This window comes from Symphalangus syndactylus, chromosome 14 (genome assembly GCF_028878055.3).
Source record: "Symphalangus syndactylus isolate Jambi chromosome 14, NHGRI_mSymSyn1-v2.1_pri, whole genome shotgun sequence".
NCBI classification, from domain to species: Eukaryota; Metazoa; Chordata; class Mammalia; order Primates; family Hylobatidae; genus Symphalangus; species Symphalangus syndactylus.
Genome location: NC_072436.2, coordinates 36,674,064 through 36,685,715, shown reverse-complemented (window position 1 = coordinate 36,685,715; position 11,652 = coordinate 36,674,064). Strand labels below are relative to the sequence as shown.

Below are 11,652 nucleotides of genomic sequence, written 5' to 3'. Positions count from 1 at the left end.
CACTGACAATTTCCATGTCTGACTTCCATGGTTGATGACAGCTTGGATCCAGAGGCCTTAGAACTGAGGCTCATATACGCCCACTCTGAACCCTCACCTGGCTGCGAGCCCTACCTGCCTGCCTTCCCCACCCTCCCACCTATCAGCTTCCATCCCAGAATGACCCACATGACCCTGGCCTCCCCTGCAGCCTCACTTGGCTGCTGGCTTCTGTCGCTGGGTGTCCTGGTGCCTGACCTTTACCACACCCCTGTCCTGGCGTTTGACTCATACCTGATGTGAAAGGACTGGGCACTCTGCTCTCAGCTTCCAGAACTGCATTCCCCAGCCTGACCCTCCATCTTCTGGGATTCCTGCTTCCCCCTCAGGACTGTTGATCCACACCAGCCCCTCATCCTCACAACCAAAACAGGACAAAATCGACATTAGCGAGAATTGTTTTCTAACAGCTTCTTGTTTGCTAGTATATTTGACTGGGAAAGGAAGGTTTTTTTTTTTTTCCTTTGGCTGAATTTTTTTCTTTGGCTTAATTTTTTTTTCAAAGTACAAAGACAATGAGTAATGACCACATGTAATTCTACCAAGAAATACCATTATCAACAAGGTGATACACATCCTGCCAGTATTTCTCCAGTGTTTCGTTTTGTTGTGTTTTTTTCTTTTTCATTATTAACCTAAGTTTCCTGAGGCATACCAACCTGTGTGTAAATTCTGAGTGGTGACATTTACCCTTATTTTACTGTCTCTTACCCTGTGGGCCATTGCAGTACTTTACATCCCCAACAAATTGCCCTTCAATTATGTCTGCAACTTATTCACCAAATCAGCCAGTTGTACGGTGGCAGTGCCTGGCACCACCATCTGGATAGGCACCAGCCTGTTTCCCAGGATAATTGGTCCCCAGGGTGCTGTTCTCTCTGCCCTGCCACCAGGGCCTGCTGGATGTGGCCATCTCTGCCAGGGATGCAGAGCTGGGCTGTGTCCCCTAGCACCCTGGAGGCCCCAAGGCCGCCAGGGCCTATCCTGAAATGAGAATGTCTCCCCTCCACTCTGGTTTCCCAGTTTGTTAGGGCATTTGAACCTACATGTCCTGGAGCTTTTAGCTGAAGCAACTCCTTCAGCATTTACTTGCAGACATCCTGTCACTGGGACTTGGACAAGAGCCCCTGGGGGCTGGGCTGGGAGCAGACCTCCCTGTCAGTTTTCAGAACTGCCCTACTCCCTGCCCAGCCAGAACACTGGGGCTCTGCTACAAGTGGAGCTCCAGGCTGGTTGGAGTCTCTCTCAGTAGTTGCTCTGAAAGCCTTCAGGATGGTACCCCCAACCAGTCTGCAAAGCCTCCAGACCTCAGAATGCAGCCCTCGGTCATGTTCATTGATTCAGCAAATACCAAGTGAATGCTACTCTGTGCCAGGTACTCTGCCAGGCACTGAGAACACAAAGATGAGTAAACACGAACATGGGGCCTGCCCTCATGGAACTTACTTTCTAGTGGGAGAGAAGACAATGATCAAATTACAAATAAGTGGGCCCAGCGTGGTGACTTACACCTGTAATCCCAGCACTTTGGGACACTGAGGCCAGCCGATCACTTGAGGTCAAGAGTTCGAGACCAGCCTGACCAACATGGTGAAACCCCCACCTCTACTAAAAATGCAAAAATTAGTCAGGTGTGGTGGTGGGCAACTATAATCCCAGCTACTTGGGAGGCTGAGGCAGGAGAATCACTTGAACTTGGGAGGCAGAGGTCTCAGTGAGCTGAGATTGTGCTACTGTACTCTAGCCTGGGTGACAAAGCGAGACTCCATCTCAAAAAAAAATAAAATAAAATACAAATAAGCGTAAACAGTAAGAAAGAACAGCTTGTCCAGGCACGGTGGCTCACGCCTGTAATCCTAGCACTTTGGGAGGCCAAGGCAGGTGGATCCCCTGAGGTCAGGAGTTCGAGACCAGCCTGGCCAACATGGTGAAACCCTGTCTCTACTAAAAATACAAAACTTAGCCAGGTGTGGTGGCTCATGCCTGTAATCCCAGCTACTCGGGAGGCTGAGGCAGGAGAATCGCTTGAACCCAGGAGGCAGAGGTTGTAGTGAGCCGAGATCGTGCCATTGCACTCCAGCCTGGCCCATAGAGTGAGATTCTGTCAAAAAAAAAAGAAAAGAAAAATAAGGGGAGGGGAGGGGAGGTTAAAATGTTGTAAAGCCCAGGTACTCGGTGCTGCCGCCTGTAATGAAGGAGCGCCTTCCTCAACAGGTGCGTGGGCCCAAGAAAGCTGGATGCAGCGAAGTCCGCGAAGGGCAAGGTGTGGGGATCGCGCTGCCCAGGGCGGTGCATCTGCACCTGGCTCTTGGGCGCCACCTTCCGGTCCTGCTCGGAATTGCACTCCTGGCCGCCCTGTGTTTGGGAGTGAGGGTTGGGAAGGCTGGGTGGCGTCCTGCTAGGTTGCTTCCTGAGCAGAAGTTAAGCCTGTTCCTTCCCAACTGGAACATTTAACAGCCAGGGAGAGACCCCAGAATTCTCTTTTCTCCTGGCATGATGATGGGCAGTGTTCAAGACGACCGCTGCAAGTGAGCCTGCGCCCCGGGGTGCCTGATGAGCGGAGTCCCTGGCCACATATGATGGGCCTGAGCCTGGGCATGGGACGAAACTCTGTGGCCCTGAGCCACTACACTTAGGGGTTTCGTGGTAATTTCCTGGAGACAGAGGCTCCTGGTGGCTGAAGGAATGCCTTTGTTGTGTTTTCTCAGACAGGTGGCTTGGTGAGAGCAGGGCTGCTGCCCCTTCTGTCACCTCCACCCTATGCCTGGAACAGCGCTTGGGCACAGAGTCAGGGCCCATCAGATTCAGCGACCTGACCCCATCTTCCTGGGAAAACACTTGTTCCTGCAGGAATGGCAGCTGGCGCCCTTCCAGTCAGAATCAGCTTCTCTTTTCCTGTTGAAGCCACCATCACTGCTCCCTTGTCCTAAGGCAGCTCAACTAAGGAGGTGCCCACTCGGCCTTCTCTGCTCCTGCCTCAAGATGGCTTCCTCAGGCTCCACATTTTCCCTCCACACTTTGCACCTGTTCAGGGCACAGCCCTCATCATGCCCCTCAGGACTCCACTTGAAGCCTCTTACTTCAGGGAGAGACCAAGAAGAGGGGCCTGAAGTACTTCCTGCAGAAAGGAGACCCAGCCCCTGCCAGAGGCCTGTGTGGGCCTCTTATCTCCTTAGACCAGAGCAGTTGGAGGCTGGGCCAGAAAGGCAGAAAGGAACAGAAACCAACAATGGGCAGGAATGTCTTCCAGCTACAACCTATAGGCGCAGCTACAGCCAACAGGTGCAATTTTAGGGACATTTAAAAGGGTCATAATTCCATAAACAAAATGTGGTATATGCACACAGCCTTTAAAAGGAAGGAAATTATAAGAGATGCATGATAACATGGATGAAACCAAAAGACACTCTGCTAAGTGAAATGAACCAGTCACCAAAAGACAAATACTATATGAGTCCACTTCTAGGAGGGACACAGAACAGTGAAAATCGTAGAGACAGGAAGTAGAATGATTGTCAGGGGATGGGGGAAAGGAGAGTTAGAGATGGGAAATAGAATGATTGTCAGAGGATGGGGGAAAGGAAGTTAGAGACGGGAAGTAGAATGATTGTCAGGGGATGGGAGGAAAGGAGAGTTAGTGTTTCATGGGCACAGAGTTTCTGCTTGGGAAGGTGAAAAGCATTCTGGAGATGGATGGTGGTGATGGTTGCGCATCAATGTGAATGTACCTAAAGCCACTGAATGTACACTTGGAAATGGTTAGAATGTAAATTTATTTATTTATTTATTTATTTTAGATGGAGTCTCACTGTCTGTCGGCCAGGCTGGAGTGCAGTGGCGCGATCTCGGCTCACCACAATCTCCACCTCCCAGTTTCAAGCAATTCTCATGCCTCAGCCTCCCAAGTAGCTGGGATTACAGGCACCCGCTAGCATGCCCAGCTAATTTTCGTATTTTTATTAGAGACGGGGTTTCACCATGTTGGCCAGGCTCGTCTAGAACTCCTGACCTCAGGTGATCCACCCGTCTCGGCCTCCCAAAGTGCTGGGATTATAGGCGTGAGCCACTGCTCCTGGCCTAGGATGCAAATTTTAGGCTATGTGTATTTTACCACAAATGAAAAAAGAAAAAGATTCACAAGTCCAGTCAGGAGAAAGGCACTGTCTTCTATACTGCTCAGAGAAGATGTCAGCATGACATCTTGGGAGACCTATTGGCAGTGTGCATTAAAATTTAAATATGCTAGGCCAGCGCGGTGGCTCACGCCTGTAATCCCAGCACTTTGGGAGGCCTAGGCGGGAGGATCACCTGAGGCCAGGAGTTTCAGACCAGCCTGGCCAACATGGTGAAACCCCGTCTCTACTAAAAATACAAAAATTAGCTGGGAATGCTGGCAGGTGCCTGTAATCCCAGCTACTCGGGAGGCTGAGGCGGGAGGATCACTTGAACCCCGGGAGGTTGAGGCTGCAGTGAGCAGAGATCGTGCCACTGTACTCCAGCCTGGGCAACAGAACAAGACTAGTACTAGAGCTACCAAAGGAGTCCCACTGTCTGCTTGGACAACGTGGATGAAGCTGTGACATCTGGAACAGCTGTAGCCTTTTCACTGCTATGGAGGAAGACTTGGAGGCTCCAGACAGCAGAGGCTGAGCACAGGGAGAAGCCATATCTTGGTGACATGATTTGTACCCATGGATAAACTTTGCCAGCAACTACTTGATCAACTTCCAGATTTTTCAATTACATGAACCAAAAATCCTGCCCCTGCTTTTCTCTTTGAGACAGAGTCTCACTATGTTGCCCAGGCTGACCTCGAACTCCTGGGCTCAAGCGAAAATTCCCTTTCCTATAGGTCAGTTTGCATCGAGTTCTCTCTGCTTTGTAACATAAAAATGCCTGACACACTTACTTTTGCAATCAGAATTTAACTAATTAACACAAAAACAATAAATACATTCCCCAAGGTCAAATCTTCTCTTACCAACTTTAAGAAAGGCTGCAAGTTATTTTTAGTTCTTCCTTTGCCCTCAGATATTTCTGGCTTTTGAATAAAATATGAAAGTGCCGCGTTGAGCAACTTCTCACATTAAGCTTGTCCTGAATGGGGTTAATATATCAGGACTACTTGAATTCAGAAAATATTTTTGAGCCCCCACTATGGACAAAGCCCCATCAAGGGTGTGTTGAGAGCCGAAGATATAATTAGATGCAATTTCTGCTCCAGGGGTCAATGAGGAACAAACCTGCCTCCAAGAACAGCGCCCACTTAGGAGGGAAGCTCCTGGAAGCTGAGCCCATTATCCGGTTGGTTTACTGCTGTATCTCCAGTGCCTAGACTAGTGTCTGGCACATTGCCAAGTATGTATTTTTATAATTGAATAAAAATAATAGAAATGAATAAATGAATGGAACCATTATTTCTTCACGTTATACCAATGTAGACTTAAAAATGGAGTCAATGCCAGAGTCAAACAACTTGAACTTCAAAAGGGTCCCCTGAAGTTGTTAGTGGAACAGATTTCTTTGCTTTCTCCTTTCCTGGAACCCAGGCTCTACTTGAAGGGGCAGGGCTGGGCTGGTAGATGACAAATGCCATAAAAAGCTCAGCTCCCGGGCCGGGCACAGTGGCTCACGCCTGTAATCCCAGCTCTTTGGGAGAGCGAGGTGGGCGGATCACCTGAGGTCAGGAGTTCAAGACCAGCCTGGCCAACATGGTGAAACCTAGTCTCTACTAAAATATACAAAAATTAGCCAGGCGTGGTGATGCACGCCTATAATCCTAGCTACTCGGGAGGCTAAGGCAGGAGAATTGCTTGAACCCAGGAAGTGGAGGTTGCAGTGAGCTGAGATCACGCCATTGCACTCCAGCCTGGGCAACAAGAACAAAACATTGTCTCAAAAAAAAAAAAAAAAAAAAGCTCAGCTCCCTTCCTCTCTTCTCATAACGGGCTTTGTCAGAGAGTCGAATTGGTCAGTCTGACTCTCTCATCCCTTAGGGAGCAGATTCTCCTGAGAGGCTCCCAGGCTCCCATGCTCCTTCCCAGCAGGCTACTACAGCAGGAGGACACCGGCCAGAACCAAATGTGTGTGCACCCAGGAGGGGGCATGGGAGAGGCTCAAGGTGTAGCCTCCAGGCCAAATGAACACCCAAGTCAAAGCCTGGCAGGTGCTAAGAGCTCTCCCAAAGGACAGATAGTACAATGGCAAGAGGGAGGGGATTGGGTTCCAGGTCTGGGGAAACTGGGAGACCTCCTTGGAGGATGTGAAATTTAACCTGCACAAAAAGGATGCAAAGTACTAACTAACTTCCTTTCTTCCTTCCCTCCCTCTTTTCTTTCTTCTTCTTTCCTTCTGTCTTTCCTTCCTTCTGCCTTTGATTGAGATTATTTGGGCTGCACATAACAGAATATCCAAGTAGAAATTATAAAAACAGAACAATAAGGGCTTGGGATTGGTTAAATCAGCATCTTGGCCGTGTCAAGGCTCTGAGCTCCTTCTCAGTACTTCTTCTGTCTCCCCATTCTTGGGGCAAGATGGCTGCCATGGTTTCGACATCCTAGCCTTGCATGGGAATGTCCAAAAGAAGAAAGGGGCACTTCTCCTCATCTGTCTGCTTTAACCAGGATGAAAACATTCCCTGGAAGGATCCCCCACCATGCTGTCCCCAGCCAACTTGCGTCAGTCTGGTTGACCAGAACCCAAACACATGCTTATCCTAAGTAATTACCGGCAAAGGAAGATGGTGTGGCCAGATCATGGTGCGTCCCCAGGGTGAGGCCACAGAATCAGCTCTCTGAACTAGAACAAAATTTGGGTTCCATTAACAAGGAAGAAAGAGGGAATGGCAGATGGTTGATTAGGCAGCCACTGTGTTCCCAGCACCATGCTGGGGCCTGAATCAGCCATGAACAGACAAGCACATTTCCTTCCTGCAGGGAGTGTCCAGTTAGGGACAGAGGGAAAGGACATTCTTGGCAGGGAGGATGAGCAGATGAGCTTTCGTCAGGGCCCTGGGGGAACGGACATCTGACAGATGGTGAAAGAGGACAGCCCTGATGCAGGAGCCAAATGTCACCCATCTTGGACACTTACTCAAAGAATATTTCTGCACTGAGATTCAACACTCAGATCTTCCCCAAGGCCTCTACTGCAATCACACTTTTTGGTCATAGACCTCACGCACAGCAAGAGTGACTCGAACTGTGCCTGCCCCAAACCGAACACGTCCAATGTTCAATTTGGATTTGGAAAACAGAGCCTCACATCTTGGTGTGGGGAAGGGGAAACACGGATGGGCTGCAAATACGGTGGGCAGCTGCATGCATTTCCTAGGGCTGCTGGAACAAAGCACCACAAGCTGGGTGGCCTCAAGCAACAGAAATGTGTTCTCTAAGGACTATGGAGGCCAGAAGTCTGAAATCCGGGCCGTGCACCCTCCAAAGGCTGTAGGGAAGAACCCTTCGCTGCCTCTTCTTGGCTTCTGGCGGTTGCTGCAATCCCTAGTGTTCTGGGCTTGCAGCTGCGCCACTCCAATCTCTGCCTCCATGGTCCCATGGCACTCCCTCTGTGCCCCAATCTCCCTTTCTTATAAAGACATCAGTCACTGGATTAGGGCCCACCCTAATGACCACATCTTAAATTGATTACATCTGCAAAGGCTCTATTTCAAATAAGATCAGAGTCACAGACGCCAGGATTTAGGACATCAACATCTTTTAGGGGCACAATCCAGCCCACAACAGCAGCATAAAGAAAAGGGAATTCGAGGAAGGTCAATGTCAACATTGCCAGTTCCTCCCACCGGCTGTTCTTAATAGAATCCAGCTGAGCCTGGGGAGACAGAGGGAGGAAAAGAGATGATCCCAGTCCCGAGATGTTCAGGACCAAAGCTATTCGGGCTGCTCAGACACAGACCAGGGAGCAGAAGATGTGGGTTTGGCTGTCACTCTCTACCAAGCTCCCCAACACTCTGAACGTCTATTTGTGGTGCAGAGTGGTGAACGCTCCCTGCACCAGCCCCATGCTCTCTCTTTTCCTAAGCCTTTGCGTGAACTACTTATCTGCCCGGAAATTCTCCTCAATCAATCCCACTCCACCCTTTGACCAGGCCAATTTCTATGCCTCCCCAAGTCTCCCCGTAGCTGCCCCATCTCCCTCAGCATCTCCTCTCCCTCTCCAGGCCTGGGTAGTATTCCACTCTGATTACTGGTCTGTGCCCTTATCCATAGATATTAAGCCCACCAGGGCAGTGACCATTGTCATCCCAACTCCTAGCTCATTAACCATTTTTTGGTCAGACGAATGAATTGTGAAAGGTCTTTATAAACTGTAAGTTTCATTGCCAAGGGCCCTACCTCCCTACCCCTTCCCACAGAGAAATCCCTTCTTTTGAAAGAAAGTAAGACATAAGATAGAGCCATGCTAGGAAAGGCTGCTACCATGAGGCCTCCTGAGGTGCACTGGCCTTGTATTTCTCATGGGTTGGTTCTACCCCAGAAACAGAAACTACACTCAAATAAATTCAACTACAAAGAGTGGGGATAGGAGAGGGGAGGAAAGTCATGGGTCCTTAGGCTCAGGCCCCAAGCAGTGTCAGAAGAATGCAGCCCAAAATACAACAAAAGGAACTAAAATGAATTCTGCTCTTCCATGCATCTCTGCAAGGACATAAAAGAGATTTTAATATCAACTGTCCCATTTGGCTGATCTCTTTTTTCCCAGCCCCAGGTGTCTCAAGTCCCACACTTGGGAGTCTCACATTTTCCACAGTCAAGAAGAAAAACAAGACTCTTCTCCACCTGCAGCCTGGCTTGTTTCTCTCTCTTCCCCTTTCTTTTTCAATTGTGATGAAATATACAAATATAGATAACATAATACTGTCTTAACCATTTTTAAAAAGTTTACAGCTCGGGGACATCAAGCACACCCACATTATGCAACCAAAACCATCGTTCATCTCCAGAACTTTTCATCATCCCAAGTAGAAACTTTGTTTCCATTAACCAGTACCTCCCCACTCCCTCTTCCCCAGCCCCTGGTAACCTCTGACCTACTTTCTGTCCCTACGAGTTTGACTACTCTGCATACTTCCTATAAATGGAATCACACAATATTTGTCCTTTTGTGACTGGATTATTTCACTGAGCATCATGTTTTCAAGATTCATCCGTGTTGTAGCATGTATCCAAATTTCTTTCCTTTTTTTTCCTCCCCCCACCGCCCCCAGACGGAGTATTGCTCTGTTGCCCAGGCTAGAGTGCAGAGGCGCAATCTCAGTTCACTGCAACATCCGCCTCCTGGGTTCAAGCGATTCTCCAGCCTCAGCCTCCCAAGTAGCTGGGATTACAGGCATGCACTACCAGGCCCGGCTAATTTTTGTATTTTTAGTAGAGACGGGATTTCACCATGTTGGTAAGGCTGGTCTCGAACTCCTGACCTCGTGATCTGCTCACCTTGGCCTCCCAAAGTCCTGGGATTACAGGCATGAGCCACTGCGCCCGGCTGAATTTCCTTCCTAAAAAGGCTCAATAATATTCCTTTGAGTGTGTACATTTTGTTTACCCATTCATCCATGGATGAAAACTTCAGTTGTTTCTACCTTTTGGCTATTATGAATAACGCTGCGATGAAAACTGACATACAAATATCTGTTCCAGTACCTGTCTTCCATTCTCTTGAATACGTATGTAGGAGTGGAATTGCTGGGTCTGAAGGTAATTCAATATTCAAACTTTTCAGAAACTGTTTTGTAGAAACTATTTTCCACACAGGTTTCCACAGTGACTGCACCATTTCACATTCTCAGCAGCACCTAGGGTTCCAATTTCTCCACATCCTCTCAACACGTATTATTTTCTGTTTTTTTGGTTTTTTTTTGAGACGGAGTCGTGCTCTGTCGCCCAGGCTAGAGTGCAGTGGCGCGATCTCGGCTCACTGCAAGCTCTCCCTCCCAGGTTCACGCCATTCTCCTGCCTCAGCCTCTCCGAGTAGCTGGGACTACAGGCGCCCGCCACCACGCCTGGCTAATTTTTTTGTATTTTTTTAGTAGAGACGGGGTTTCACCGTGGTCTCGATCTCCTGACCTCGTGATCCGCCCGCCTTGGCCTCCCAAAGTGCTGGGATTACAAGCGTGAGCCACCGCGCCCGGCTATTTTCTATTTTTTCATAATAGTCGTCCTAGAGGGTGTGAGGTATGGTTTTGATTTGCTCCATTTTGTATTAAGTGGCCAAGGACCCCCTTGGCAATGCACCATTAACTTGACTTTGACTCTTCACCCCACAACCAGCGGACTTGGCTCTCATCTCCCGATTTAAAAATCCAGTTGGTTCAGCCAAGCATGCAGATGGACTCTTTTGGGGTCTGGTGTGTCTACCTCTGGTCCAATTGGCTCTGGCCAGGGGGATGAATGGAGATGGTCCATGAGGCTTCCCTTTCCAGGGATGTGGTGCGTGGCTTTCTAGACAGGATTACTGGGGCAGGCAAGGGCAGACTTGCGTGGTGTAGACCCATGGACACAATGCTAGGCGGGACATGTGTCTTCTATATTTTGATGACAAGGAGCTGGCTCTCAGAAACATGAGTTTGTCCACACACCAAGAGGGGAGGCATCTCCTGTGAATAAACTCGAGTTACTCAAGTTCTCCATCCCCAGAGTAGCTATCAGAATGTTCTTTTTTTTTTTTCAAAATGTTTCTTTATTCATTTCCAGTGAGAAGCAGGCGAGCCAGGAGAAGAACTGTCAGTAGAGGCAGATCCATGCAGGTTCCCCCTGCAGCCACGCTTCACAGGAAGCCCGATTTTAATCAGAGACTGTGGCGAGGATGGCATCAAAGCAAGGGGTGCCGGGAGACTGTCCATCCCAGGGACCAGGAGCCAGGACACCCTCAGCTCAGTCAACAGCTGGCTTTTTGTGTCTCCTTTATTGGTGCTCTTGGATGGCAGCTCTTGACAGTCAGATACCAATCCCTCTTTGAGGTTCTGATAAAAGCCACGGACCCACTACCTAGAAAACCCCACATAAGCACCTGGTTTTGCATTCAGCATTATGGCTTTTAGACAATGCTATGTGTCCACCAACTCCATCTCCCTCCCCTCCTGGGCATGCAGGCGCATTGTGCTTCCCAGCTTTCCCTGGGGTTAGTGAGGGTGTGAGACTGAACTGAGAGGGAAGAAATGATGGACACCACTCCCAGGCCTGGTCCCTAAAACCTCCTCCACTGTCTTCCACTCTTTCTCTCTTCTCCCTGTTGGCCAGATGCAGAGGACCCAGCGGAGGACCCTAAGCCCTCCAAGCAAGCAGAAGGGGGAGTCTGAGCACCTGAATGACGGCGTGGACCTGAGTCTCACCACCCGGGGCCAACCTGTGCTGCACTATAACCGAGTAAGAAGGAAACATGTGGGCCAGGCGCAGTGGCTCACACCTGTAATCCCAGCAGTTTGGGAGGCCAAGGCAGGCGGATCACCTGAGACAGCAGTTCGAGACCAACCTGGTCAACATGGTGAAACCCCATCTCTACTAAAAAAATACAAAAATTAGCTGGGCATGATCACAGGTGCCTGTACTCCCCAGCTACTCGGGAGGCTGAGGCAGGAGAATCGCTTGAACCCAGGAG

At 49.3% G+C, this 11,652-nt stretch overlaps 1 protein-coding gene across 2 annotated transcripts in view; it reads right to left on the bottom strand.

The window, feature by feature from the left end:
* Nucleotides 1-11,652, bottom strand: part of USP39 (ubiquitin specific peptidase 39) — an 81,302-nt gene that overhangs the window by 2,231 nt on the left and 67,419 nt on the right. For both annotated transcript variants that reach the window (XM_055243566.2, XM_063617569.1), the window contains one exon: nt 274-396. The gene's annotated coding sequence lies outside the window, so the exon portion shown is untranslated. The remainder of the gene's footprint in view (nt 1-273; nt 397-11,652) is intronic.